This window comes from Phoenix dactylifera, chromosome 13, assembly GCF_051530095.1.
Source record: "Phoenix dactylifera cultivar Ajwa chromosome 13, Ajwa_hap1_PhDact_Kaust_v1.1, whole genome shotgun sequence".
In the NCBI taxonomy this organism is placed as follows: Eukaryota; Viridiplantae; Streptophyta; class Magnoliopsida; order Arecales; family Arecaceae; genus Phoenix; species Phoenix dactylifera.
The window spans coordinates 1681382-1707036 of NC_143202.1; the positions used below are offsets into that span (position 1 = coordinate 1681382).

At 39.0% G+C, this 25655-nt stretch overlaps 1 non-coding gene across 1 annotated transcript; it reads right to left on the bottom strand.

Annotated features, from left to right (window-relative positions):
* Nucleotides 1–1224: 1224 nt before the first annotated feature.
* Nucleotides 1225–1333, bottom strand: LOC113461945 (small nucleolar RNA R71). The gene has a single exon (XR_003384202.3). It is a non-coding gene; the product is annotated as a small nucleolar RNA R71 (small nucleolar RNA).
* Between the last annotated feature and the right edge of the window lie 24322 nt (nt 1334–25655).

The window sequence follows — 25655 nt, forward strand, 5'->3', positions numbered from 1 at the left end:
AAATTTCAAATTTTAAATTTCAAATTTCAGAATTCAAATTTCAAATTTAAACTAATAAAAAAAAGAAATAAATAATTTGCTTGATCAACTATTCAATATAATTTAATGTCATGTCATAAAACATAAAAAAAAAAAATCTTTGATTGTTGCATATAGTATAAGGCAGCAGCATAAAATATTCTAAGGACTGAACTCATTAAAAAGATAAGGTCGGGATTTCATCACTCGTCCTTAGCCCAAAAATCACCCAGTGCATAAATATCCTAAGCTTAACTAAAATCAACTAGACGTTGGCCCTTAAGGACATTCGAGCTCAATAGGACGAAGACCACCGAAAGTTGCACCAATTTTGCTCTATGGCCCAGTCGATGTCTAGGCAAGCTTTGTCCCTCTAAAGAAGACAGTCTCTGTTCGAGAAAAGTGGGTTTTAAGTGGGACCTTTGCTAAACGCATCGTGACCCCTCCACTTACCTGGGAGCTTACCTGGTCGACTAGGTTACTAGACCGGATTGGAGGCTTAGGTGTCCTCTTCAAACCAGTTAGGAGCTGTCCAGAAATTTAAGAAAAACATTAGGAATTGAGGTGTAATGTTTTGATGCATGCTTGATTGTGAATATATTTTTATATTAGGATGTCGTTTTAGGGTATCTTTAGGTGGTACTTATATTTTTTTAAAAATAAAAAAGGAGAGAAAAAAATTTTGCATGCTAAAGTGGAATAGGGACGACACCGGTCGATTGAGTCGTACAACTTTAGATCATCTCTTAGGACACACCCCTGAAATTCCTTCGCAGTATCTCACACCTTGTGAGATGGCTGATTTAAATGAAGATGCGGGGAGTCACCACGATCGAGAACGTGAACCCTATGTTATGACCCTAAGACAATACCTACAACCGGCTAGGACTAGTCAGCCTTCATGCATAATTTTTTCTGATAATGTAGGACATTTTGACATCAAACCAGGGGTAATCCAATTGCTGCCCAAGTTTCACGGGTTAGAGTCCGAGAGTCCGTATCTTCATCTAAATGATTTTGAAGAATTGAGCATTATATTTAGAGTGCCAAACGTCACCGAGGATGTCCTCAAGCTGACATTGTTCCCTTTCTCTCTAAAGGATAAGGCCAAAACATGGCTAAACTCCTTGCGACCTAGATCAATAAGAACTTGGCAAGATATGCAGAGAGAATTTTTAAAGAAATTCTTTTCCGCACAAAGGACCAACTTTTTGAAAAGACATATCAGCAATTTCCAACAAAAAGATAATGAAACATTTTATGAATGTTGGAAAAGATTTAAAGACCTTCTTCTCTCATGCCCTCATCACGGGTTCGAAACTTGAAGAACTATTAGCTTTTTTTATGAAGGTTTATCTCCACAGTTGAAACAGTTTGTAGAGACCATGTGCAATGGTAGATTTTTAGAAAAACAACCTGATGAGGCATGGGAGTATTTGGATTTCCTTTCTGAAACTGCCCAACTTTGGGATAATGGGGATAGAAACAACAAGTCTTTGCCTAAGCCTACTAGCTCTGTACAGAGAGGCCTTTACAACCTCAGAACTGAGGGTGGTCTTCATGCTAAAATGGCACCCCTCACTAGAAAGGTAGAAGAAATTGAGCTTAGGAAGGATGAGCCTGTCAAGACTATAGAGCTTAGAAACGAGTGTTGTGGTATCTACGATATGTCGGGTCATACCACTACAGATTGCCCCACCATACCGGCATTCAAAGAAGTCTTGCACGATCAAGCAAATGCTATGAACTCCTACTAAAAGCCTTATAACGATCCATACTCGAATACCTATAACCCTGGTTGGAAGAATCATCCAAATTTTAGGTGGAGAAATGATTATCCTCAACAGTCACACCATTCAGCTCCTCCACCTACACATCCGGCTTATGCACCACCACCTCCTCAAAAGCCGAGTATTGAGGGTACCTTGCAATCTATACAATCTTTTCTGCAGAGTCAAGCTGATATCAATGCCCAAAATATCCGAAGTTTTGAAGATATAAGGAACCAATTGTCAATGTTGACTACCGTCCTAAGTACCCAAGAGAAGGGTAAGCTTCCAGCTCAACCCCAACCTAACCCACAAGTGCACGGTAGTAATAATACGGCTCCTTCTAGTTCGCATACAGAACATGCAAAGAGCATCATGACTTTGCATAATGGAAAAGTCATTGATCAGACCATCCCATTGAGACCGCAGATCACTTCTAATTCTGATGCTCCCAAAGCCGATGAAAGGGACAAAGAAGAAGTTGAGGTCCCAACTTCTACCGAGAAAGTTGAATGTCCTTTTCCTCCACCTTTTCCACAGCGGTTAAAGCCGTTGCAAAAGCTCGAACCTAATTATGAAATTCTTGAGCTTTTTAAGCAAGTAAAGATCAACATACCTCTTCTTGATGCAATCAAATAAGTACCCTCATATGCCAAATTTTTTAAGAACTTGTGTACTGTCAAGCACCGATTAAATGTTAAGAAGAAGGCATTTTTAATTGAAAATGTGAGTGCTATTTTGCAGCACAACATTCTTCCTAAATTTAAGGATCCAGGTTGCCCAACCATCTCATGCATCATAGGCGACTTTAGGATAGAGCGAGCATTGTTAGATTTAGGGGCGAGTGTGAATTTGTTGCCATATTCTGTATATAAGCAACTTGGTTTAGGTGAGTTGAAGCCAACCTCCGTCACTTTGCAATTAGCTGACAGGTCAGTTAAAATTCCAAGAGAGATTATCGAGGATGTATTAGTCCAAGTAGATAAGTTCTATTTTTCTGTCGATTTTATCATATTGGACACACATCCGGCTCCGAACTCACAGTCTCAGATTTCGGTCATTTCAGGACATCCATTCCTTGCAACTTCTAATGTATTAATTAATTGTAGGAATGGCGTCATGAAGCTTTCTTTTGGTAACATAACCTTAGAACTAAACATTTTTAATGTGTGCAAACAACCAAATGATCCCGAAGAAAGTAAGGAGGTTGATTGGGTTGAAACCATCACGGAAAAATATTTGTTAGCTGAAGCATTTAACAACCCATCCGATGATGGCTTGATTGATTGTTGTCCTAATGGCACCAATGATGATGATTTGTCAGTCACACCTATTGTGGATAGTTTGGATATCAAGATGGTCAATGGGTGGAGACCGAAAGTAGGAAAATTTGAGAGGTTGTCGCCTCAAGAGGCGAAAATAGTACCATCCCATGAGCAAACATCCAAGCTCAAATTGAAACCCTTACCAAAGGAACTTAAGTATGCCTTTCTTGGACTCAATTACACTTTTTCTGTAATCATCTCGTCTAGACTTGATCATATCCAGAAAAAAAATTACTTGGTGTTCTAAAAAATCATAAGGGGGCCTTAGGGTGGTCTATTGCCGACTTGAAGGGGATTAGCCCCTTAGTTTGCATGCACCGGATATATTTGGAGGACAATGCCAAAACCACAAGGCAAATGCAACGAAGGTTGAATCCTACGATGAGAGATGTGGTTAAGGCAGAAGTCCTCAAGTTGCTTGACGTGGGTATTATTTACCCAATTTTCGACAGCAAGTGGGTAAGCCCTACTCAAGTCGTTCCTAAGAAGTCGGGTTTGACGATAGTAGAAAATGAACAAGGTGAACTAGTTCCAACTCGTGTCCCGACGAGTTGGCGCATGTGTGTTGACTACCGAAAGCTGAATTTGGTCACACAAAAGGATCACTTTCCTCTACCCTTCCTAGACCAAGTGTTGGAAAGAGTTGCAGGGCATGACTTCTATTGTTTTCTCGATGGCTATTCGAGATATTATCAAATTAAAATTTCACCAGAAGATCAAGAGAAGACTACCTTCACTTGTCCTTTTGGCACATTTGCTTTCCAACGAATGCCATTTGGGTTGTATAATGCACCTGCAACATTCCAAAGATGCATGCTCAGCATTTTTGAAGACATGAACGAAAAATTTTTAGAAGTGTTCATGGACGACTTCTCCGTTTTTGGCGACTCATTTGATGATTACCTTTTACAGTTACAAGCAGTCTTAGCTCGATGTATGGAAAAGAATTTGATACTAAATTGGGAGAATTGCCACTTCATGGTGCCAAAAGGAATTGTCTTAGGACATATTGTTTCATCGAAGGGCATGGAAGTAGATAGAGCTAAGATTGATTTAATTGCTAAGCTACCTGCACCCAAGATGGTTAGAGATGTTAGATCATTTTTGGGTCACGCCGGATTTTATAGGAGGTTCATCAAGGACTTTAGTGTCATAGCTCGACCATTATGTAACCTCCTATCCCTTGATACACCGTTCAATTGGATTGAAACTTGTCAGGTGGCATTCGAAAAGTTGAAGTCTATGCTTAGCACTACACCCATCGTGCGACCACCCGATTGGTCATTACCTTTTGAGATTATGTGCGACGCTAGCGACTATGCGATAGCAGCTGTCCTAGGACAATGCAAGGATAATAAGCCAAATGTCATTTACTATGCAAGCAAAATCTTAAACGATGCTCAAATGAATTACACCACCACCGAGAAGAAATTGCTTGCAGTAGTATTTGCCTTAGATAAATTTCGCTCTTATATCCTTGGTGCTCCTATTGTTATCTTTACGGACCATGCAGCACTAAAATATTTATTGGATAAGAAAGAGGCCAAACCACGCTTAATACGATGGATACTTCTACTCCAAGAATTTGACATCACTATCAAAGATAAAAAGGGAGCAGAGAATGTGGTTGCTGACCATTTATCACGGCTAGTTTTTCATGATTCGGTGCCACAGTTTTCTATTAAAGACTCATTCCGTGAAGAACAGTTGTTTGCACTCTCTACTGTGCCATGGTACGCTGACATTGTAAATTTTCTTGCTACAAATCGGATTCCGGAGCATTGGGGGTCGACGGATAGAAAAATTTTCTTGCACGAAGTAAAGAATTATTACTATGACGAACCCTATTTATTTAAATATTGCAATGATCAAATCTTTAGACAATGCATACCGGATCATGATATACAAAGCGTACTCTCTTTTTGCCATACTAATGCTTGTGGTGGACACTTTGCTTCTAAGAAAACCGCTGCAAAGGTCTTGTAATGTGGTTTCTATTGGCCTACTATGTTCAAAGATGCCCACGAGTTCTGCAGGACATGTGATCCATGTCAACGTATTGAAAGTCTAACTCGTAGGCAAATGATGCCTCTTCAACCCATTACTATTATCGAAATTTTTGATTGTTGAGGCATCGATTTTATGGGCCCATTTCCACCGTCTTTTGGATATGAGTACATTTTAGTCGGTGTCGAGTATGTGTCCAAATGGGTAGAAGCTGTCGCTTGTAGGACCAATGATCACAAACCTGTCCTGAAGTTTTTAAAAGAAAATATTTTTTCACGATTTGGGATGCCTAAGGTTATAATTAGTGACGGTGGAAAACACTTTTGTAATAAGCCTTTCGAGACCTTATTGAAAAAGTATGGTGTCACCCATAGAGTTGCTACTCTATATCATCCGCAAACTAGTGGCCAGGTAGAGTTAGCCAATAGAGAGATCAAGCGTATTTTAGAGAAAACGGTGAACCCATCGCGAAAAGATTGGTCCTTGAAACTATCAGATGCATTGTGGGCTTATCGTACTGCATATAAAACTATTCTTGGTATGTCCCCGTATCGGCTAGTATATGGAAAAGCATGTCATCTACCTATTGAAATAGAGCATAAATCGTATTGGGCAATTAGAAAATTAAATTTTGATTTACAAGATGCCGGTCTAGCTAGAAAATTGCAATTGAATGAGCTTAACGAGATTCGCAGAGATGCGTATGACAATGCTAGAATTTGTAAAGAACGAATGAAAATTAGGCACGATAAATCAATTCTAAGAAATTTTTTGAACCTTCACAAAAAGTTCTTTGTTATGATTCTCGCTTACATCTGTTTCCTGGAAAGTTACGATCAAGATGGACAGGTCCTTTCATTATAAAAACTGTTTTTCCACATGGGGCGGTTGAGATTGAGAATCCATAAGATGGTACGATATTTAAGGTGAATGGACACAGACTTAAATCTTTTCTTGAGAATTTTGCAGATGAGGAGGACTCCTTTTCTTTGGGGGAGCCTTCTTATGACTGAGTATTACGGTAAAGGTATGTGTATATTAGTTAGAATTATTTTTTTTTCTCTCTAGTTTTCTTCTTATTTTGTAGGTCTTCTCTTCTGGATATCAACAGCTCAAGGTATTCCTCTTCTCTCCAATATTATTTTCTCTACTTATTCTCATATATAGTTTTCTTGTATCTATTACATTGAGGACAATGCAATATTTAAGTTGGGGGGAGGAAAATATTTTGAAAAAAAAAGAAGGAAAAAAGAAACTTATTTTTGCATTTGATTTATTCTATTACCTTCTTTTCTAAGCAAATGCACATGTATTTTTATATTGAGTTTGTGCAACTATTAAGGCTAGGAACACATGCATACTATGACTGATCAGAGATCTATTATTAGATCTCCACAAATGTACTTAATAATAATAGGAAGGCCTCAGGAGTTTACATTTGTTAACTGCATTCTTGTTAGCTTTATCCGTAAAAGAAGTACGAGTATCCTTGTTCGTACCATAAGGTTCATGATTAGGTTTTCACATAAAGATAGAGGTTGAATATCCCGACTAGATTACTTTGGTGCTTTAAGATCCGACCTTGGTTGACCTATAGTCACGATGCAGTCACATATATAATAAAAATACCTATATGGTTTAGTCTACCTTCTCTTTTCTTGCATAATTATTAAAAAAATATATATATCCTTATGATGACAAGTCTGGCCTTGTGGCGTAGTCTGGTTCGAGTAATTAAGTTCGAGGGGTGTTTCACCTAATGTCTTGAGCCAACTGGATTGGGGGTCATTGGCTGAAAGCTCGCTACATGGACCTTACTAGAGCCTAATGGGGTTGGACAGTTATAGTCGTCATTTGTGTTTAAAAATTATTATAAAAAAAATGATGAAATAAAAATAAGCATGAATAAGTTGGTCAGGCTGAACCTAATGACATGTGGTAATGACTGGTTTGACTCCATTGTGTTGGACCTCTGTGTACCTGGATTGTTTAGTTGGGATTGATAGCTCTTTCTTTACATGCGAACTATTTTTGACAAATTTAGACAACATGTGATATTTTGAAAATTTGATGAATCAGGTTCCAACAAATTGTAGAAAACACTTGGGAACTTGAGTAGTGCACCTAAAACTCGGACGGTGCCCTGTTGTGGTGGAGGTATTAGTACTCTGAGAAAGTCATACGATTTTATGCACACTATACTTTCATATTTTTCTTGCTTTGAAAGTTGCCATGCTTGAAAATATATATTAATTAATTACATGTGTATTAGCTTAGGCTTTATTTCATATTTTTAGGATCTCATGTCATACCATTCATGACGTTTGTGGGTAACATTCCTGAAAACCCTTACAAGACAACCCTCGTCCACTAGGGTAACTTAGGGGTTTAACGGCTTGTTGCACGTGCTAAGTGCAATCGTGATGCCCTACGAAAATGGACACATATCTTAGTTTGATGTCTTTATCTTTAATAAAAAGTCAAAGGATTAACCAACACTTTTTGTACTCTCATGTTATTGTTTACTCTGAATTGCTAGAGACTAGCAATAAGCTAGTTGGGGGGTATGATGAGAGCACAAAAGTACGATCTAAGCACCAATTAACTTAGCCTAATGCTAGCAAAATAATGATAAATAATAGGTGTTAACATTTGCATGATTAATATTTTATCTTTAGCACTTATTATAATTTTTATCATTATTCTGTATAAATTCATCTAAAAAGGATGCATCTTTCCAACTGCAGAACAGAGTCCATGACTCTTCTTCTGCGCACCCGAGCGACTTTCCTAATTCCGCGATGCAACTCAAGCTTCCAGCCATCTGCAGTCAATTGACTTTGTGATTCCAAATCAGCATCATCCCAAGCGCCAGCATCAGTTGTTTTTCCATCTGCATCGTCCACGTTCCAGCGTATCAGAACTCCTCCCTTCCCGTCTTGACCGCTTTCTCATCCTTCCAGCATTCGTGTCCAACTCATCTTGTCCACGTCTGCCTCTTCCAAGCTTCAATCCCGCAGCCGTCCGCTCACCCTGCGCTTCACGCGCTCCAGCTCCAGCTCCCGCGATCGCGATCCGTCCCGGCTGTCCGTGAAGCATCTTAAGCCATCCGCAATCACCGCCCAACCGTCCGCCCACCTCATCCGCCTGCGTCCGTCCGCCTCCCAGCAGCATCCACGCGTTGTCCTCAACCGCGATCGGCTCCCCTGCTTCCGAATTTCCTCTACAATGCCTCTCAGTCTTCCGGATTCGTGATCGTCCCAGCTCCACCATGTCCCAGATCCTGCGCCCGTTACTTTCCCATTTCAAAAATCCTCCGATCCTCAGCATCGGCGAACATTTCTGCGTCCGCATCCAGCGCATCCAAATCCGCCTCCTCCCGCGATGCATGCCAAGCGTCCGCAATCTCCCGAGTGTCTCACGCGTCCAGCTCTCAGCGTGATTCTCCCGTATTCATGAGCCAGCGTCAGTTCATCCCAGCTTCCGCAATCAGCTCTCATCCGGGCATTTTCCAGATCCCGCGATCAACGCCCTCTTCTTCCGCCCATTTTATGCGCCTCCCAGCTTCCTCCATCTTCGTTCTTCAGCATGCAACCCCATCTCCCATGCGTCCGTCCGAGATCCCGCATCCGTCCGCTTGCGTTCTCATCCTCCTCGCGTCCGTGAGCCAGCATGTGGCGATTCTTCCGCATCCAATTTCGGACTCGTATCGGATTCCCAGCATCCCGTGAAGCGCCGCAGCAGCCGCGATCACTGCTAGCCGTCCGCTTCCTCCTCCGTTCCAACGCTCGTGAGCATCTCGGCTGGGAAAGGGGGAAGATTGTTATAAGAGGAGCTCTCTATGGAAAAACGGGGGGAGGTGGTTCTGGTTCCCACACAAAAACAGAAGTGAGAAGGTGATTGTTTTCAAAAGAGAGAAGGGAAGAAAGAAAGGAAACAGGGTATGCCCTATTTCCGAAAAAAAAAGAGAGAAAAATATAAAAGAGGAGGCTGCTATTGTAATGAGAGGCTAACTCCTTTGGTCAAGGGTGATGGAAGAACCCTTGACAGTTTGCTTTCTTCAAGTAAATTCTGAACGATCATTCTCTTTGACTTACATCTATTATATGCTCTTGATTCTTGCATACTTATTTTATTAGATAGATCTTGTATGGTTTATATTTATTGATGCATGGATTGTTTCGATTTTTGATTTGTAGTAGACGTAACCGGCACGATAAATACTTGAATGTTGAATTCATGTTTGCAAATTATATATTCCATGTTTAGAACTATTCTATCTAATTAATCTTTAATCAAGAATCGCAAAAATTTAATTGTTGAAAATAACATTGTCAAGGAGGAATCCAGATCCCTAGCCTTCTCTATATTCTTAAACTGTGTTAAATTACCTATTATTCTCGACCTTTAATTTCTGAAAATTACATCTGAAATTACGCTAATAATATCTACACCGTTCCTTTCATATTACCTATTATTCGATCTCGGACTTCCGAGTTTTACTGCTTGTGCGATTCTTCTGCACTTGGGAAAACTATTTTGCGAGAGCAACACCATTCCCACATCCTAATCCATGATAATTCGAGAGATCAATTAAGAAATCTTGCACAAAGAAATTGCAGAAGTGATGTATAGCTTCTCTATTGAAGCGTGGCCCAACAAGTGCTGGGCCCTTAATGACAATAGGTTGGATTAGGTAGTGGGTTCGGGCTACGTGATAGTTGTTTTGTGGTGGTTGGATTCTATATATTTCTGGGTTGGGTTTTCTTGAACAGGACCTTGCTAGGAACCTCTCTGTTTCTTCCCTTCTTTTATTTTTTATTTCTTTATTTCTTCTTGTCTCTACAATTTTGTTTTCTTTGATGTTTTCTCTTATCTCCTTTCTTTTGAACCCAGAAATATGTGGTGGCCTTTTTCTTTGTTCTACTATAATAAAAAAAAGAATTTTCACTAGAGCATTTTTTTGATAATACAAAAACTGTAGGTACGAATCAGATCTAAACCGGATCCAAATTTTTTAGGTTATACATGGATCCGACCCAACCTAAATGACCCGTTAGGTTAGAAATTTTAGCAATGGACCCGACTCGACCTGATCTGAATTTCTATTGGATTGGGTTTGGGTCCAATATTAGGACCCGAACAAAAAATTGGGGTTGGGTTGGGGTCACTTATGAGCCGGTCTGACCCGACCCATTTGCGCCCCTAATTACAAGGAACCAGCCCTTCAAGGAGGGAGATCAAGAAAGCTTATTTTCTTATGTTGGCATCGAAACTCGTGGTGGAGGAGGAGAAATCACTCATCATCTACATTGTAGGGTGGAGGATGAGGTGGCGACAGTGACAACCTTAGGAGAAGGGGCGACAAAAAAGATCAAGGAAGGGGGTCGGAAGGGGGATCTTTGGTTGGGGATAGAGCACAGCCTTGGATGCCTAGGGGCTCATGGGGAGCTACAAGAGAGGTAGTGATTTTTGGATGGAAGGAGGTCAAGCAGTGAGGAGAGTGGGAGAGAGGCGAGAGCATGAGGAGGGTGGCTAGGGTTAAGGGGAATTGAACCAACAACCATCGCTTCATATATATTTTGGGGCCTAGGTGATGGACGACCAATAATGTTTAATCGGATGACTTAAAAGTGTTAGGATTAAAAAGGTTAAAGAGGTTGATTACATTTAGTCCTACATCGACTATTTTGGAGATCTGTCTTTCTTCTGTGACACTTGTGGAGTTGGTTCTCTCAACTCAGGGGTCGACTCTCGAACGGACTAAATTTTACTATGCTTTGTCTTTCCATTATGGTCGTTCTAAGGTTGACTCATTATTTTCTGGAGTCGTCTCTTGTTTGACTAGAGTGGGCTCATGATTTTCAAGGTTCGACTCTCCAATGAAATGATATTTTTAGCTCTCTTTCTATTCTCTATGGCCATTCAGAGGTCGACTCGCTTGTTTCTATGGTAAACTCTTGTTAGATTGGAGTCGGCTCATGCATTTTATGGATCGACTCGCCACTATATTGAATTCTACGGCTTTTGGTCTATCTTCTAAAACTATTCTGGGGCGACTCACGATATGCTGGAGTTGGCTAATGAAGGCGTATCAGTCAGCGATATGTACCAAGCATGACTCGTTGCAAACTTGGAGTCGACTCTTGAAGTAGCTTAGGATAAAATTTTCTGTATCTATATGTGAGCTTCCAAGAATTATTTTCGTAGCCTTTTTGGAGTTATACTTCTTGATATGAAACTTTGGATAGATGATTTTTATTTAAGACTAACTGAAAAGTTTCTTCTTTGCTTTCTAAAATCGATCAATTAAGCTCAAGACAATAGATTAGTTATCTTTTTACTCAATTATTTTGTATTATCAAAATCAACTCTTTAGGGTCAACAATCTCTCCCTTTTTGATGATGACAAAACCCTTGAATTCCAAAAGAAAATGATGTAAACAATGATACCATCTTTTAGAACAGGGTATGAATTTGTGAAATTCAGATAGAAGATATAAGCAAAAAAAATATCTGAATTTGCAAAACTCAGAGAGACATAATATTCTTTTAAATTTTATATTTGCATGATGCCAAACATTCTTGATATTTGATTAAAATTACTATAACCATAAGGTTGTCTATATGAGTAATTCTCTCCCTTTTTGATGTAATAATAGAGCTTTTAAAAGATGATTTCAAATAACCTTTTTTAGAGATTTTGTATTAACTTGCTTGCTTTTCTTGTTTTCCATTGATGCATTTTCTTCCTTCATGTATATTTGCCTTAAACTTTTCTCCCCCTTTTTACTTTTCTTTTGTTCTTTTTTTGAACTTTTCTCCAGTTCTTTCCTTTTTCTCCCCTTTTTGTCATTATCAATAAGGAGGGTACTTAAGAGATGAACATTACATATGAAAGATAGATAAACATTGAGAAGCACTTAAACATCCAAACTGAAATATTCATTCATTATCCACAAATGCAACATTGAAGAGTAAAAAAATAGATAGAAAAGCACAAAAAAAAAGATAAATATCTATTTACTAAAAAAAATTGTCATATTGAAGCACATCACACAAACAAATAGATCATTTGAATTTGAACTATAAATTTTCATTAAGAATAGAGTTGAAGTACAAGTATGAATTTTTCAAGCTGTGAGTATAAAGTATAGAAGTTAGGTATAATTCAAAATGACTTAGAAATCTATACAAAATGAAAGAACAAGAAAAGATCCAAAGTTGTAAATTCATTAGAGGAGGTGGATGATGAGGAGGAGGAGAAATAGGGTCGGCTACGACAAGGGCAATGGATAGTTGATCTCCTGGCTCTAAACCCTAGAGGAGGATGAGGTGGACGAGAAGTTTTTTTTTAACCAGGTTGATGGGCTTGACTAGCTCTCAACTCTTGGGTGAAATGACCGATTATATTAATAAAAATAGAGGTTGAATAAGTAAGGGATTCTATCAGGCGTCTGGATTCATCTCAAACATCTCTAAGCATCTCTAGAATCTGCTCACTAATCCTCTAAGCACTTGCAGTGAATTCGTTAATATCTCTTTTGATAGTTGCCTGCATGGATATAGTCTCTCCCTCAATATTTGTTATCCTCTATTACTAACTATTCACCAAGAATCGTATCTCAGACATAGAGTTGGGCACTGGGCCGGGCCGCCCACGGCCCGGCACGGCCCGGCACGAAGAGGGCCGTGCCTGGCACGGCCCGATAGCTACAGTGCCGGGCCGTGCCTGGCACGGCCCATTTAAAGGGGCCGTGCCGGGTCACAGGTTACTGGCCCGCGGGCCGACCCAGGCACGGCCCGCTTCGGGCCTGGGCCGGCACGGCCCTCTCTAGGCCCGCGGGCCAAGCACGGCACGGCCCGCGGGCCAGCCCGGCACGGCCCATCAGGGCCTGGGCCGGGCTGGCCCGCGGGCCTGGCACGGTCCGAGCCTGGGCCCGGCCCGGCCCGGCCCGATAAAAATTAATGCTTCATAAATTTTTTTAATAAATTAATAAATATTGAAAACTAAGAATTTATGAATATAAAGCCACCTTAATGGTGGGGGGTTTGGCATAGACCCCTACCAGTTTATTAATTTAAATCAAAATGGTACATGAAGGGAGGTTTGGACCTTGGTCTGACCTCCAGAATACAATAAGAAAGGGGCCAAAGGGCCGAGGTTTGGACCTTGGTCTGACCTCCAGAATACAATAAAAATGTACAATTATAAAAAATTAAGAAATCTTACTAATCATCAGTGATTCAGTGAATCAGTATTCACTCTTCAGTCTTCAGTAGTATTTGTATCATCATCATCAGAGGATGTTGTATTATGTCCACCTTTATCTTGAAGTCTTGCCTCAGCATCCAACCAATCTTTGAAGCAGAGAAGCATCTCCACCGTTTCGCCCGTCATCCTACTTCTCTTTTCGTCAAGAACACGCCGACCTGCACTAAAAGCGGATTCCGATGCTACCGTGGACATCGGCACAGCTAAAATATCGCGTGCAATTGCAGACATAACAGGATATTGATTTCTAACACTCTTCCACCAAGATAATACATCTAGATTCTTTATTTGATTTTCATCATATGCAGACTGAAGATCATTTCGTAAATAAAATTCTAGTTCACTACTTAAAGATGAAGAAGATGAAGATAAACTTGAAGCATGTGTGTGTCTTCTCTGTGCAATGAATGAAAAAATAGATGACGAACGAGAACTACTAGAAGAAGGAATAGAGGTTTGTATTTGTGTTCTAGATCCACGAATTTTTTCATCATATATAGCATAAATATCATAAAGAAGTTGTTTTACCTCATTTTTAGCAGGTTCAGGATCTTTAATCATATTTTCACAGTGTGCATCAAGTAAAATTAGCACGCCATTTAATTTAACTCTAGGATCAAATACAGCAGCTAAGTTATGCATAGGACATATCTTGTCCCAATACTCATTCCATTTAGATTCCATTAGGTCAATAATAGGCATTAAAACATCATCATATCTATGTTCTGCAAATTTTTGACTAATTATATATGCTTGTTGTAAAAATGAACATGAAGTTGGATAATAAATACTAGAAAGAACATTGGTAGCATTATAAAAACTAAGCAAAAAATCTTCCAAAATTTTTTCTTTATTCCAATCAGTTTCAGTCAATGTAAAGCCTAATCCACGATCATTAATATATGCACTTAATAAGTTTCTATATGGGTATGCATCATGTATCATGCTATATGTTGAGTTCCAACGAGTAATTACATCAAGTTTAAATTTTTTAAAACGTTTACCATGATTTATACATAGTTCCTTAAATTCTTAAAGTCTTGATCTTGAAGCATGAATAAAAGAAACTGCATTTCTAATTTTACCAATCACATCTTGAATCATACCCATGCCAGCTTGAACAGAAAGATTTAAGATATGACATGCACATCTAATATGCAATAAATTTCCATCTAACATGGGATGCAATGAGTCTTTTAATAATGCAACAGCAAAATTATTATTAGATGCATTATCAAAAGTAATAGACATAATTTTATCATTAATATTATATGAACATGCAGTTTGATAAATGATATTTGAAATTTGTTGCCCAGAATGCGGAAAATCAAAAGCACGAAAAGCAAGAATACGTTTATTTAATTGCCAATCATTATCAATATAATGAGCAGTAATGGCAATAAAACAATTACTACCTACAGATGCTGACCAAATATCAGAAGTTAATGAAATTTTTACATTTAAAGTAGAAAGTGATTCAATTAAACTTTGTTTCATTGCTAAAAAGTTAGTCATAGCTACTCTTCTAAATGTACGCCTACTAGTTCTTTTGTAAGCAGGTTGTAGGTTTAATTGAACATATTCTTCAAAATTAAAAGATTCACATAAACTAAAAGGTAATTCATCCTTAACTATCCATTTTACAAGTGCTTTTCTTTGATTTTCATGATTATATGCAAAATTACCTACAAGTAATCCCCCTTGTATATTAAGGGTACTTTGAGTTTGAGCATGAGAATCATGCATCCTATGACTCTCTTGATGTCTTTTTAAATGCCCTGTTCCCCCACTACTACTACAACTATAAAGTTTGGCACATTTTTTACATTTAGCTTTCCAGACTCCATCAACCATAACTCTATCAAATTCAGTCCATACAGCACTAGTCCTCTTACGAGAAGAGGTTTGATCTTCACTCGGTTCACTAGTTCTAGAGGAACTAAGAACATGGGGTTGGGGATTAGTTTCTTCTCCCTCAGAAACAGGAGGAATGCCAAACTGACTTTCCTCAAAAGATGACATATCTAAATTGATGAATTAAAAAAATAAAAACGGGGGCCCGTTTGCACCCGTTACGGGCCGTGCCTGGCACGGCCCGTGGCGTGCCGTGCCCGGCCCGGCCCGCCAATAGACAGGCCGGGGGCCGGGCCGGGCTTCCTTTTGCGTCCGCGACGGGCCGTGCCGGCACGGCCCGCTTCATAAGCGGGCCGGGCCAGGCACGGCCCGTTTAGACCTTGGGCCTGGGCCGGGCCGGCCCGGCACGGCCCGATGCCCAACACTACTCAGAGACATCATGCCTCAACTTAGCAATCATCTGGGTAAATGAAAAAACATAAGGCTCCAATCTTTGGTTTGTAGGAAGAGTGCCATGTGATGACTCAGGAGCTTGTTGTCCTCTCTGACTAGTAAATCCAAAAGTCATCAGTCCAACCAGTGCTTGCTCAATAATGCTAAAGATGCCATGAAGTCCTCATCTCTAAGCTCCTCTATTGAATGCACCTCCATAGGGGCAGGTGGCTCAATGTGCTCATCAGTGTGCTACAAGCTCACTAGGTCCAGCCTCTGAAGGCTCATCGTGTCTGCCAGCACCAACTCGTTGTACCCAATGACTGTCAATCTTAGAATACAACCTATTCGATGCAGAGACTGGTCATTGTAGGTGTCAGTGTGCAGCAGTGCTCTCGAGGTTTCTCCTTCAAGCACTACCTCCTATTCTCTGAATACTAACATTAGAAACATACCGTAAGGCAGAGATGCCTTTGACCTAATTGCTGCCTCGTGTCTGTGGCAGAACATAAGTGAGGGCAAATTCAACGGACTCACCCTGAGCACATGAAATGTCATCAGAATGTCTCTCTCTGAGATTAAGTCAAATCTTTCCATCTTAGGGAAGAAGATCCCACGGATCATGTGGTGAATAAGTCTCATTTCCACAAAAAGTTAATTTATACTGACTTCTTCCATTCCATTCACTTTTTCTCTTCCCAAAATGAGTTGCAGTCCTAACCGATGCTTTCAAGATAGTCATTTGAAGGTCCAGTGGTCGACATGTGCAACATTCTTTCCAAACTTGAAATGTCCAACTGAATGTAGGTTCCTTTAATTGTGGACTCCAAGCTTCCAATCCCAAACTTCATATTTTCATAGAACTCCCTTACTAGGTTGGGGTATGTAGGAATGCATAGAGCACATGAACTCTCAACCCATCTACTTCAGCTTGCTTCCAATCGAGAAACTCTCTCACTCCAAAAATTCAAAATCTATATTTCAACTGGTAGTTACTTCTCTTGTGGAGAGGGGTACCTAAGTTGGAGTGGCTTAAGGAGGAGAAGGTGATGTCTCTTCTGTTGCCCAAGGTGACAAGCCAAGAGGGGGGGGGGGGGGTGAATTGGTTCTTCAAAATTTTTAATTCCTTAATTGACTTAATTGATGAGTGAGTGATTGTAGTGAAGTTAGAACAATACACAATGCAAACACACAAGAAGTATAGTGGTTCGGTGCTCTCCTAAGCACCTACGTCCACTCCCCAAGCGACCCCTTGGGAATTCACTATAATCCCGTGTATTACAGTTGAATTATTTTTCGGGCTCACAATCCAAAAATCTTTATACTTTGGTTTTTCGGGATCACCAAAAATCTATGTTGGTTTTACGGGCTTACCAACAAACCTTCACCGTTAGTTTTACGGGTTCACCAACAAACCTACACCGTTTGTTTTACGGGTTCACCAACAAACCTATACCGTTGGTTTTACGGGCTCATCAACAAACCTTACAAATTGATTAAGAAGAAGAGAGTTGAAACTCCTAGATGAGCAAATATAACAATTATGAGCTACAAAGAAGAGTTTAGAATATAGTTATCGCTTTGATAAGGCTCTTCTCTTCTTTGTCAAGATTGCTTCACTCTTAAAGGGTTGGTGGAGCTCTTAATGTCTCTTTTAATCTGCTCAACCACTTCCTTTTGGCTCTTTGAATGTAGCACTTGATTGAAGAAGGCTAGGACTTGCTTTTTCTTGAATGAACTTTGATTTCTTTTCAAAAGATTCTTTTCTCTGATGAATAGTGTCACTTTAAATACTTTCTCACATCTTTTGGTCTCTCCCCATTGGTCAGATTTGAAAAACTATCCGTTACTAGCCGTTAGAAGGTCAAAAAGTACTTCTGCAGAACTAGCCGTTATGGCTCTGCCCGTGTTGGGGTCGACCTAAGTTTTCTTAGGGTCGACTCAACTTACTGTGCATCAGATTTGTGGTCGACTCAACTTCCTCTGGGGTCGACCCAACTTTCACTGGGGTCGACCCCTGCTACAGTGGGGTCGGCCTTCTCAGGAATCACAGAACCTTATATTTTTGGCTGCTCTCACTGGGGTCGACTCAACCTATCTTGGGGTCGACCCATGCTACAGTGGGGTCAACTCAAACTCCATTGGGGTCGACCCTCTCAGGAATTTCAGAGACATGGTTTTTTGAGCATATATCCTTGGGGTCGGCTCATGTTCAGTTGGGGTCGGCTTCATTGGGGTCGGCTCATGTTCAGTTGGGATTGCTCCATTGGGGTCGGCTCCACTCCTGGGGTCGACTCAAGCATACATGGGGTCGACTCCACTTACTGTTCATCTGTGCCATTTTTGCAGGGGTGTGCCAGATGGTTCCATGATGTGCCAGGGTCGACTCCACTTATGTTGGGGTCGACTCATTCCACACTTTACTGCATCTTAAGGTCAGACTAATCCATATAATCAATAAAATATATTTCAAGCAATTTTGAGTGTATGCCACGGTAGTGCTACATACTCTTAATAATGAAAATCACTGTTTTTCCCTTAAGAGTATATTTCTCTTGAAACCTTGCTGAATTAGAACTAAGAATTCTCTATCCTTTTTCTATTACAAATTTTATCTCGTTGTTAATCATTGGAAGACATCTTGATCTCATTCTCTTAATGTATCAAGAGTGTCGTATTCATTAGTGATGTATCACGTTAAATTGTATTATTAATTTGATATTTTCTCAATGATTGTGTCAATCATCGAAATAATACTATCATCCTCAATCTCCCCCTTTTTGATGATTACAAAACATTGAGTATGAACAGATTGATACTTATATTAAAATTAGAAATTTTATTTTAGAAAGAGCTCAAGTTGCTGAGTTTCAGCTTTTTAAATTTGAAAGTGAAGACTCCCCCTCTTTCATCCAAATATTGCCAATTAGAACTTTTGATTTTCTTCCCCTTTCTTTTGTATTTTATTAAGGATGAAACTTCAAAAATTTGAGATAAAGCAAGAGTTTCAGGTTATGTATCGAGGCATGAAAAGTATGTGCCAAATTCAGAAATTTTGATTGAAAATTCAGACTTTCTTGTTTAAAAAAAAATCATTGTTATATATTGCTCCCCCTTAAGTTCATCTCTTCCTATAATTTCCAAACTTATTTCTCCCTCTATATTGCAACTTCTTTCTTTTCTTACTTCTCCCCCTTTTTGTTATCATCAAACGAGTGTATAGCAATAGATAAGTAGAAGCAGTAAATGATAAAAATTCAAATTGCATTGATCAAAATAGAACATTATAGTACATTAATGCCAAAAGTACAATGTTCTTCAATTAAGGTGCAAAGTACATCAACCAAGTAAAATGCATATGAGAACTAGATAAATTCTAGGCAGTAGTCATGATGGACTCCTGTAGTGCTAACATCGGGCCTAGGGAGAATCTAAGGGCTGTGATCTAATCCTCATCCTCCTAGCATAAGTGGCGAGGGGAGGTCGAGCCTGATGGGACTGAGTCTGGCGTGGACCTCGGTGAGCTGCGTGACTCTGTGCCGAAACCTTCGACTCAGTTGCTCGGGGCACAGATGGACCATGAGCCTCTCTCTCTCTGTAATGCTCCCACCTGGTCTCTAAGGTCTCTAATCTCAGCAGTCATAATATCCATCCTGCTCATCATCCCATCAGAGAGAGTCCTCACCTGAGCTGACACAAGCTCAGTCATCCTACTCCAAAACTCCTCTGTACATCCCATAGGTATGGATGACGAAGTTCCAGCCTCTGAAAGTGCTGTAGGATGATCCGCAGGTATCTCATGCTCAGGGACAGAGTCTCCAATCTCTGGTGCATCACCCTCTAGGGCATGTATCCCTGCATCTCCATGCACCCACTGATCGTCCACTTTCTTGTAACCCATGCGAACTAAGGACCGTGCAGTGTAAGTGTCAGTAAATAGCAGATACCTGGATATCTCTCCCTCCACAGATATGTCATGCTGTCGGAATATCAGGGTGAGTATCATACCGTAGGAAAAGAAAACTCTCGATTTGCAAATGGCCTCTCTCATCTGCCTGATCATCATAGCTGGATGATTCAGGGGGATACCCTGAATGACATGCTCCATAATGACCATGTCTTGCTCAGATATATGATCAAATCTTCTACTCTTTGGAAACAAAATCCGACCTATAAAGTTGTGCAACAACCTCATCTCAGCTGATAGAGAGCAAGCTATCACATTTTCGGAGTAGTCCAAGTCATCTCTCTCAAAGATTATCTGTAGAGCCCTCAACTTGCTCTCTGGTCTTTCTAGTGTAGCTCCTTCGCAGGGAAGATGAAGCAACTCACTTAGGCTTTCTTCGGAGACACGAACCTGCACTCCTCGGACCTCAGACACAAGCCCTCCCGGTCCAACTTTTAGGAAGGCATAGAACTCACGAACTAAGCCCGGGTAGGTCACTAAATCTAGGGAGCAAAGATACTCCCATCCTTGCCTTCGGATCCAACCACCCAAACGAAACCCTTCTTGATCCAAAAACTCAGAATGGATCCTTCTTCCCGTGGTTACCGATTTTTCCATATATTTAGCAAGTTGAACTGAAGGGGAAGGAGGTGGAGGAGGCTCTGCACGTGTCTCACCTTGTAGAGGCACTGTAGAAGAATTCCTAGCATGCCTATCAACAATGGTTGGCCGTGAGACTCTTCCAGATCGCTTAGCAATAGCTCACTTGAGTCCCATTTTCATCAAGTCCTTCCTTAGGTCTTGATCTAACGGCTTAGAGAAGCAATCTAGTACTGTTTGGAGATGATTGGAAGGGATTGAAATGTAGAAAATTGGATTTTAGGGAGAGGACAAGGAGAAACAGTGCCCTAGAATGGCTCACGGGTCCTCTTTTAAAAACGGGTCCCGCCGTTGGGTTGACCCCAGATTTTTCTTGGGTCGACTCAAGGAGGGGTCGACCCCATTCTGGCTTGGGTCGGCCCCAGTTCAGGCTAAAAAAAAAAAATTTATTTCTCCTTCTTTCTGATCCTTACAAAATCTTTATGGGACATTGATATGTGAGTAAGGAATCTATAAATGAATAATTTTACTCATGTTTCATGGGATTTTCAAAATGGGAGGAGAGTATCATGTGACAACTTGTTCTTTTCATTTGTTTTCAATCAAAGAGATCACATATACCTAATTCCCTCCTAAGCATACAGAATCTATCTTCACTTAGAGGTTTTGTGAATATGTCAGCTAATTGTTTCTCGGTACATACATATTCAATACATACATTCTCATTTTGTACATGATCTCTAATGAAATGATACCTTATTTCAATATGTTTGGCTTTAGAGTGCTGAACCGGATTTTTGGTAAGGTTAATGGCACTAGTGTTATCACACTTTATAAGAATGTTATCTAGTTTAATTCCATAGTCTTCTAGTTGTTGCTTGAGCCATAGTACTTGAGCACAGCAACTCCCGGCAGCTATATATTCGGCCTCAGCCATTGACAATGCTACTGAATTCTGCTTTTTGCTAAACCATGATACTAAGTTATTTTCTGAGAATTGACACGTTCCACTAGTGCTTTTCCTATCTAATTTGCATCCAGCAAAATCTGCTCAGAATATGCAAGCAAATCTAGACAGGAGTCTCTAGAGTACCATAATCCTATGTTTGTGGTTCCTCTCAAATATCTAAGGATTCTTTTGACAGCACTTAGATGTGACTCCTTAGGATCTGATTGGTATCTAGCACATATTCTCACACTAAATACTATGTCTGGCCTACTAGTAGTGAGATAAAGCAAAGATCCAATTAAGCCTCTATATAGCTTCATATCTACACTTTTCTCTTTTTCATCTTTGTCTAGCTTACTAGTGGGGTTCATTGGGGTGCCTATTCCCTTGTGATTTTTATTTCCAAATTTCTTTAATATTTCCTTTGTGTACTTAGTTTGATGAATAAAGATGCCTTCCTTAGTTTGCTTGATTTGCAATCCGAGAAAGAAATTCAGTTCTTCCATCATACTCATCTCGAATTCTCCTTGCATTAATTCAGCAAATTCTTTGCAAAGACTGTCATTAGTGGCACCGAAAATTATGTCATCTACATATATTTGTACTACTAGCAAATTTTTATCTTTTCTCTTGAAAAAAAGTGTTTTCTCTACATTTCCTCTACTGAAATCATTATTTAACAGAAATTTGCTTAGTCGATCATACCATGCCCTAGGTGCTTGTTTCAATCCATATAGTGTCTTATGTAATCTAAATACATGATTAGGAAATTCATGATTCTCAAAATCAGGGGGTTGCTCTACATACACTTCTTCTTCTATATAGCCATTTAAGAAGGTACTTTTTACATCCATTTGATATAATTTGAAGTCCATGAAGCATGCAAAGGCTAGAAGTAATCTAATAGCTTCTAATCTAGCCACGGGAGCAAATGTTTCTTCAAAATCTATTCCTTCTTCTTGATTGTATCTCTTAGCTACAAGTCTAGCTTTATTTCTTATAACTATCCCATTTTCATCTAATTTATTTCTAAAAATCCATTTTGTTCTAATTACAGAATTATGTTTTGGTCTTTCAATTAATGTCCATACATTGCTTCTTTTGAATTGATTTAATTCTTTTCGCATAGCATTAATCCAATTTATGTCATTTTCAACTTCTTCATAAGTCTTAGGTTCTATTTGTGAAACAAAAGCAAGATAGTCATTTAAATTTCTATGATAGGATCGAGTTCTTACCCCTTGAGATGGATCACCAATAATTAGGTCTTTAGGGTATCCATGTGCGTACCTCCATTCCTTTGGCAAGTCTTGAGATTGTGGTGGCACACGATCATCTTACTTTTCTTGATTTGGCACGTCATTAAGATTTAATTTTTCAAACTCCATAATTTCTGTATCATCATCAAAAGTATTTTCTCTCCTAGGAGACTCACTATCAGACTCATCAAAAATGATATTAATTGACTCTTCAACTACAAGAGTTCTTTTGTTGAATACTCTGTATGCCCTGCTAAATGTAGAGTATCCTAAGAAGATACCTTCATCTGACTTGGCATCAAATTTACTTAGATCCTCCTTGCCATTGTTTAAAATGAAACATCTACATCCAAATACTCTAAAATATTTTAGCAGTTGGTTTCTTATTCTTCCAAAGTTCATAAGGAGTTTTCTTGGTTATAGGTCGTATTAGAATACGATTTAGAATATGGCAAGCAGTACTTATAGCTTCAGCCCAAAAGTACTTTGGGAGATTTGACTCTCACAACATCGTGCGTGCCATTTCTGCCAAGGTCCTATTTTTTCTTTCAACAACCCCATTTTGTTGAAGCGTTCTAGGTGCTGAAAATTAATGGAAAATACCATTTTCATTACAGAATTCTTCAAAATATTGATTTTCGAATTCGGTTCCATGATCACTTTGAATTGCAATTAAGGTGAGCTTCTTTTCAGTTATGATATTTTTATAATATTTCAAGAATGCTGAAAATGCTTCATTCTTATGTGCAAGAAATGAAACCCATGTATATCTTGAGAAATCATCTACTATAACTAGTCCATACTTTTTTCCTCCTAGACTTGTAGTTCTAGTAGGCCCAAATAGATCCATGTGTATGAGTTCAAAAGGCCTAGTGGTTGATACTATATTCTTTGATTTGAAGGATGATTTTGTTTGCTTTCCTAATGAGCATGGTCCACAGATTTTATCTTTTTCAAAGATCAATTTTGGCACATCTTTTATCAAATCCTTCTTGACTAGTTTTGATATTAAGTCCATACTAGCATGTCCTAGTCTACGGTGCCAAAGCCAACTTGTTTCACTTTTCCTTTCTTCATTAGTGATTAAGCATAATCCATTTTTCTTGCCTAAATCATGAAGTCTACCATATAAATATTTTCATGCCTATGTCCCATAAGTACAATACTATTATTTTTAGGATTTGTAATTATGCATACTGAGGCTTCAAATGTGACTTTAAAACCTTTATCACAAAATTGACTTATGCTAAGTAAGTTATGTTTTAGACCATTAACTAATAAAATATTTTCTATAAAAGTGGATGGAGTAATATAGATTTTATCCTTTCCAATGATAAGTTCTTTTCCATTGTCTCCATAGGTTACCACTCCACCCTCCTTAGATTCTAAAGTGACAAATTATTCTATGTCACCTGTCATGTGTCTTGAACAGCCGCTATCTAGATACCATCGTTTATCCCTCTTATTAGCTGTAAGACACTCCTGCAATCAAAATCAAGAATGTGCTTTAGGTACCCAAACCATATTGGGTCCTTTAAGGTTAGTACTTGATGTTCTTTTTGGAACCCAAATTTTCTTGAATTTTAGCTTACTCTTATCACTCAGTTTGTTATAGCTAGACTTTCTAAAATTGCATTCATATGCTTTGTGTCCTACTTTATTGCAGCGATGACAAGTTATATTTTCAGTTTTGGCTTTCACAAATATGTTCTTTAAGTATTTTTGCTTTCTATTTGTTTTATATCCCAACCCAGCTTTATCATATACAGTTTTTTGACTATCAAGAATCATATTTAATATAGTTGAGCTAAGTGTAAACTTGTCCACTAAGAATTTGTATTTTTCTGCATCTTCTTTTAGCTGGACATTTTTAGCAATCAGACTTTTGGTTTCATTAGTGAACCTCCTACTTAATGTTTCATAGTCATTAGATAGTTTCAACTTTTCTTTGATAAGAGATTGATTTTCATGTTTTAAAACTTTATTTTTATTGATTAGCTTCTTGTGTTCTTCCATAAATTCTAAAAATGCATCATGTAACTTTTCTACTGTAAAATCACATTCAAGTTCAGAATCTACCTCATCGTCATTGGCCATGTAGCAGATTTGGGCCGTCTCTTGTTGATCTTCCTCTTCCGAACTTGACTCCTCACTTTCACTCCAATCAGCCATGAGGTTCCTCTTCTTAAGCTTTCTTGCCATCCATTTCAATTTCGGACAATTTATCTTGAAATGCCCGGGCTTGTTACACTCATAGCAAATTGGCATTTTCCTTTCTTTTTCTTTATCCTTTTTCTTTTCCTTGCTCGAGCTACCTTTGAGGAAGGGCTTCCTTTTATGAAATTTCTTCTTTCCTCTCATAAATTTTCTGAATTTTTTTGCGAGCATAGCCATTCCTTCTTCATCATATTCCTCCTCATCATCAGATTCTTCTGATTCAATTTTCTGTTTTGGAGTTGTAGTCTTCAAGGCAATGGTCTTCCTTTTCTTGACCCCATCTTCTGAATTTTGCTTCATGGTCAACTCATGGGTCATGAGTGATCCTAGAAGTTCTTCCAATTGCAGTGTATTGAGGTCCTTTGCTTCTGAAATTATAGTTACCTTGGCCTCCCAAACTCTTGGTAAAGATCTGATAATTTTTCGCACTAGTTCAGAGTTAGTATAAGAATTTTCTAAACTCTTTAGTCCATTTATGATTTCCGTGAATCGAGTGAACATTTCAGTTATGGACTTAGTGGATTTCATTTTAAACAATTCAAACTTATGTACTAATATATTTATTTTTGACTCTTTGACTTGATTAGTTCCTTCATGTATGACCTCTAGTTTATCCCAAATTTCTTTCGCGGAGATGCATGTAGATATTTTATTAAATTCACTTACATCTAGTGAGCAGTAAAGTACATTAATTGCTTTAGCATTTAATTGTGCTAGTCTTCTATCACTCTCATTCTAATCCATTTCTGGTTTAGGAATGATTGTGCCCTCTATACTAATTGTGGATGTGTGTGGTCCTCTAGTTATGATATTCCACAAGTCATAATCTAGAGCTTGAATGAATATCCTCATCCTAGCTTTTCAATATGTGTAATTAATGCCATTAAACAGAGGAGGTCTATTTGTGGATTGCCCCTCGTTCATAGAACATCCTACTTGGGTTATCATGATGTTTAACTCTTGATTGTGAGATCAATAAATACTATGAGAGCACCTTGCTCTGA